We start from the raw sequence: 6681 nt of genomic DNA, 5'->3' as shown, positions 1-6681 counted from the left end.
AGGCTAGCCCCCCCCAGGACAAAACAAAGTTTTTTCAAGCTAGAACTGATACGGGCGGGTCCCACCCCTGTGAGATTTATGCTTTTATTACTATCGTAAATACCAGCACCATTCGTCTTAGAGACTTCTTTGTCTAAATAGACCTCAAAATGGCGATTTCTCTCTGTGGATGATTGATGTACTTAGCCGGTTTTATCTTCCTGCAGACCGCTCCTTAACAAAATAAACTCTTCTTCTTTGGAAATAGAGGGGAGCGAAGCTCTGCTTACTTGTTTATTTATTATGGCACCCAAGTCAAAGAAGCGTCTTGCTACAAATGTGTCTAAAGAATTTAAAGAATCTTTATTGGAAACACAGCCTTTGTCTCCTATGCCCTCTGCTGGAGAACTTTTAACACAGGAATATCTCTTTAAAATGCTTAATGCTTTTAAGAAAGAAATTAGGGAATTTGTATTGGAATTATATGATGATTTAAAATCTAAAGTTAATCAAATGAAGGCGAATACGTTTGCAGCCGTGTCTGCCCTGACAGATTACTCTGCTGAAATGGAGAACAAATTGGAAAGTCTGGAGAAGGCTAATTCTAATTTGACTACCAATATTCAAATTTTACAACAAGAAATTAGAGATAACGAAAAACAGCTTATGATGATAAATTTTAATAGGAAGGCATCTGCAATAAGAGTCAGAGGATTCCGTGAAAAGGAGCAAGAGAATTTGAAACAGACCTTTGCTGAAGCCTTCAGCCATGCGCTGGGAAGCCCGGGACTTAACTTTGATTGGCAGATTCGGAAAATCTATCGCCAGAACTCATTGATAGCGGAACAGCGACAGCTCCCGAGGGACATAATTATACATTTCTCTACAAAAGCATCTAGAAATGCGATTGTGCAAAAGCTTCATAATAACAGTTTCCGAGTTGACGGCCAGGACCTGATTGTTTTCAAAGATATTCCTTTTCAGATGCTGAAAGCAAGAAGGGATTACGCCTTTTTAACTAAGGAGCTTAGGAGTCAACAGATTCGATACAGATGGGAGGCCCCTGCCGGTATCACGGTTACATTTGAGAATCAAAGATTTTGTCTTAACTCTGTTTCGGAGGCTCAAGATTTCTATTGTAGGATTCTGAAGGCGGGACTTCCTGACGCGCTTGGAAGAGTGGAGAGACAAGCGGAAGGAGAAGCCAAGCGGCTGGCCATGTGGTTGCAAGATGGAGGGGGTAGCCCCTCCTCCCTCGGAGAAGCAGAAAAACGGAGATCGAGAATCTAGACATTTCAAAATGCTTGCTAAAGTTGAGGACTGAATGGGGGTTTGAGACCTCTCTCCGGTAGAAAAAGCGGACTAATTTTTATCAGAAGGGAAAGCTGGGTGAAACTACTTTGAGCTAGATTTTAAATTAACGTTAGCATAAATTTGATAGTGGTAAACATCAGACAAGCAAGGGATGAGGGTAAAATTCACGTTGTTAAAGCTTATTAATGACTTTTGCTGAAAGTATTATTTGAATATGTGGAATGATCCATGCTATTTAACTTTTATTTGAAGGGAAAGTTGGTTGAAATCGCTCTGAATTACATTTTAAACAAATGCTAGTATAAATTTGATAGTGGTAAATATCAGACAAGTAAGGGATGAGGGTAAAATGCATGTGGAATGAACTACGTTATTTGTGGTAAACATCAGACAAGCAAGGGATGAGGGTAAAATTTACGTTGTTTAAAGTTTATTAGAACAGAAAGCCGGTTGGGATTATCTTAAGATAAGTGTAAAAAGAATGCGGAATGATTTATGTTGCTTAAACTTTGTTAGAAGGGATTACTTTAAAATAGAAGGTTAACTGACTCTTGCTGAAAGTATTATTTGAATATGTGGAATGACCCATGCTACTTAACTTTCATTTGAAGGGAAAGTTGGTTGAAATCCCTCTGAGTTATATTTTAAACAAATGCTAGTATAAATTTGATAGTGGTAAATATCAGACAAGTGAGGGATGAGGGTAAAATGCATGTGGAATGAACTACGTTATTTAAATCCTATTAGAAGAGGAAGTCAGTTGGAATTATCTTAAGATAGAAATTGATTCCTGTGTAAAGTAATATTTGATCTACGCTGTTTAATTTTACTAAGAAGGGGATTTTGAATTACTGTTTGAAAAGGGGGTAAAGAAAGATCATTTACGCTGTTTAAATTTTACCAGAAGGGAAAGTTTGATTACTTGTCTGTAAAGTTATATTTGAATATGTGGCATGAACCACGCTGCTTACATTTTATTGGAAGGGATCATGAGGTTTAGGAAGAGGAACGGGAGAATCTACAGAAGGTTGGGGTAAATAGCAAAGAAGTAAGAGACGAGAATAAAATATAGATAGAATGATTTATACTATTTAAGCATAGATAAAGATAGGGGGCTGAGATCAACACAAAGAGTGGTTTCCTTTTTTTTCTTTTTTTTCTTTTTTCTCTTTTCTCTTTTCTTTTCTCTTTTTTTTTTCTCTGTTTTTTTTTTCTTTTGATATATTACTTTTATTTTTTAATCCATATGTATACAAGATATTTTAGACAGAAGGTAGTGCCAGGTGTGGGCCCTGGGAAGTCGGGAGGATTAGGGATGGGGATTTGTGGGGGGTGGGGTGGGGGGGTGTTAACATAGTCTTAATAAGAACGAGAATGTATTTATATACGGTGGTTTTTTTTTTTTTCCCTTTTTTATTTCTTTTTTTCCTTGGTTCATTTTACTTTTATCAGATCAAACAACACTCGAATAAAGGCATACACCAAGGAGGGAGGTAGAGGGAAAGAAGAGGGAGGAGTAAGGAAGGAGTAAGGGGAATGTAAGGAGGGTGTTCGGGGAGTAAGGGGAGAAGGAAGGTTTGAGGGGAAAGGGAAGTAGGAGGGGAGTGTTAGAGGGAGAAAGGAAAGTTGGAGGGGGTAGATGGGGTGTATGGAGGATGAAAGGGTTAGGTGGGGTTGTGAATGATGAGTTGTGTTTCCTTTTTATTTGTTCGTTTTATTCCCTTTTTCTTTTTTTTTTCTTTTTTTATAGTAAATACCCTGTATATAAATGATTGCAAATGGAATGTGAAAATTGAATAAAAATATAAAGGAAAAAAAAAAAAATTGCTTGATTTTGTACCATGATCTGAATATTTTTTGGGGAAGTTAAACTAGTAAGATTCTGTCTTATACCAATAATCCAGAAAAAAAAATCTGAAATGATATTTCAGAACAATCCTAATATTTTACAATATCCTCCAACTTGCTCGACAGGTATTTGATATCATAAAGCACAATCTGCAAAAAGTCCTTTAAAACTTTTGAAAAACATTAAAAGTTTACAACCTACTGGATTAGCACAGCTGAAAACATTTACTATACTACTGGTATTACACTTCAAAATTGCATTTTTGTAGATTGTTCTTTGCAGAATTATCTTAGTTGTTATGTTAATTGTCCATTGTCTGCAAAATGTTTCCTTTTGTGTGGGGTGACTGCCTAGTAGTAAACTGAGTTGATATATAACAATATAAGAATGTGTGTGTATGTGTGGGTAAGTGTATATGGCAATAATAGGTATATTGATCAAAAGAATATAGTTGTATGAAAGTATTAAATTCTGTCTCAGCCATAAATTCATGTATAATGACTTATACCAGATTATAAACATTTTAGAACATTAGAAAAACCTGTTTTAATGAAGCATTTCATCTCTACCATGATAAAATTACTTATTATCTATTCCTCTTCTGTACAAATACAGTGGGGTAAATAAGTATGAAATGTTTCTGTAAATATTCTGTAAATTAGATTGACCGTATTGACATTTTTGATACAAAGGTTAAGACAGTTTCCTATTGTTTAGATAAAATAAGGGTCTCCAATTCCTTTTTAAAATGTGCATATCAAAATGATTAATTAATAAACTATGTATAAAGACTAATTATGGACTTATTGATCTCATAAAATGTAATCATCTTTTCTAATCATTTAAGTATCTCTGAAGCTGAAAATGTTAATGGTTCAAATTATGATGTAAGCAAATAATATCCTTAGTTTATCATCCAATAATTGATCTGAAGATGCCAAAATTCTTCCATATTTTCAACTTATTTTTTAAATCAATTTTTAGATTCCATAGTATCAATTTTAGCATGAGAAAAGCATCAAAATCATAATATACTTAGTTTTTATGGAAACTGCAGCAATGGAAGATATTCAGTGGGATTTTTGAGGAAAAAAAACACACACAAATATACAAAGTTTGTTTTTGCAAACAAGGACACCATAAGTATGGAAGACATTGAGAATGGTGGATTTATTCTTATGTAAAAAAAACATTGGGGTCTGGCCCTCCAGACACATAATTAGATGAAAAACATCACTAGATTGCCTCCTAATCTGTGGAATTCACAGGGTATGTCTTGGGGGGATGGGGGAAAGCAGTTTCTAGCTTCTCAAACTTTGTGTAATATGGTCACAAACATAGTATTAGTCCTTGGAAAATATTGTTGACCAAAGCTTTAAAAACTAACATGCAATGTTTTTCAATCTTTTTTTTAAAAAATGAAACATTTCTAATGACAAAATAAAACATACAGAAGGAAAAAGACACAGCCATTTATATTGGGAATGCAGTTGTTGGTCTTTAAACATAGCACCAAAGATTGTCTAGATGTCAGATCTTGCTGTAGGAAGTTCTGAAGAACAGTATTGTCTTTCAGCATTTTCCAGAAGAGCAGCGACCTAGGAAAAAGTGAAGACAAAGGCAGCCATTATTTTATTTTCCAGCATTGCCATTTACAGAGATTAAATGCGGGACAGCATGAGATGATTTTGGAAATGTCTGTCCTATTCCCCACATAATTAACTAGGAAGCCACTTCCCCAACATTCACAATTACTTCCTTTCATATAGTCCCATAACCCAGTGCAGTTTTTTTAAATAAACCAAAATAGTCAAGAGCACAAATACAGTTGTTTTAAACAGGCAATAATATGTCATTATTTTCTTCAAATGATGCTGAAATATATAACAGATTTCTGTTAGTAATCCCTAATATTTTTCATCTAAGATGAAATCCCAGAGCCTTCAAGAAAGACAGTGACTGGTTTAACTTAATAAACGGGTTAGGGTTTGTTTTAAACGGTGGGATTCAAATTTTTTTACTACGGGTTCTGTAGGTGTCGCTTTCTGGGAGTGGTGTAACTTTGTGGGTATGGCTTTGTGGGTGTGGCAGGGGAAGGATACTGCAAAATCCTAACTCCCCACTCCTGGGGGAAGGTTACTGCAAAATCCCCATTCCCTCCCACCCCATTAACCTGCTTTCCCACTCTGTTCTCCTGTTTGGGGCAACAAAAGAAGATCAGCTGGGAGGCAGCAGGGGCGAGGCCAGCCTATTTATCAGTTCTCCGAACTATTCCATATTTCCACTCCAAAATCTGTCAGAACTGGCTGAATACCACCTCTGATTCTAACCATAATTGGTTGATCACAAGCTAGCTTCACACATGTTTTGCAAATCACAACAGTTGGGCTCACCCACAAGATAAATAAATTACATTATGACTTGGGAACCCAGCAAAGATTTAAATATAACTATTGATGATTGTGTGGAACTTTTAATTTTACATATATGCCTAGAAATGAGGACAGAATGTATGTTTTGGCTGATTGTGGGTATGAAGGTGAAGAGAAAATTAACATAATAGGAGATATATGAATTTCATCTTCTTAAATCATACCTCTATAGCCATTTCCCATGTATCCATTCATTCCGTACTTTGATTCCTTCCCTCCTAAACCAAAAGAAAAAACCCCACCAATAATTAACATCATATTCTTGATTGACAATATTTCTGTATGTAATTCTAAGCAATAACTTTATTGTTTAGTAAACTTTAATATGGACTGTTTCATAACTGTGCTCAAACTGCAGCACTCCAAAAGATGAATCCAGATAATTTTAATCATATTTTCCCAATGTCTATCTGATCATAGCATAAACATGTCCTGGAAACATTGAATGGGGATGTGAGTCTATACTAGCATTTTTCTTTCTTCTCTCTTGTGTGGAATGATGAAGGGATTTTGTTGCTCCAGGCTGGTCTTTCGTCTATCCCAGAGGTGCCGAACTCAATTTCATTGAGGGCCACAGGGCTGTGGTTGACCTTGGGGGGGGGGGGAGATGGGCATGGCCAACTGGGTGGGCATAGCCAGCTTTACATCACTCCTGAAACTGCTGGCATGTTTCCTCTTTGTATTGGGTAGACCGGGCTGAAGCCACATTGGTAATCTTTCCTCTTCGCATTGGATAGACCAGAATGGCCCTGCTGGCCAGATCCAACCACATCGCAGGACAGATGTGCCCCCCTTGAGTTTGATAACCCTGTTCTGTCCCATAGGTAAACTTCAATGATTTGTTCATGCTGTCTATTAGCAGGCATTATTTCCCTTCCCAACAGATAGATCTGTACCAATGTGCACCCATAGAGACAGATGCTGGAGGAATGATGTGCTATTTTCTCACCATCACAATCTGGGTTTTAGTGCAGTAGAAATGATGTAGGACCCATAATAAATTGGGGCAGGGCCCTGTTTGGCTCATGCATTCCAAAGTCTGAATTTATGAAGGCAATTTGCACAGCCAGTTTCAAAGCAATTTTCTGGGAATGCAGAATGGAAACA

Source organism: Thamnophis elegans, chromosome Z (assembly GCF_009769535.1).
Source record: "Thamnophis elegans isolate rThaEle1 chromosome Z, rThaEle1.pri, whole genome shotgun sequence".
NCBI classification, from domain to species: Eukaryota; Metazoa; Chordata; class Lepidosauria; order Squamata; family Colubridae; genus Thamnophis; species Thamnophis elegans.
Note: the sequence above shows the minus strand (reverse complement) of the source record.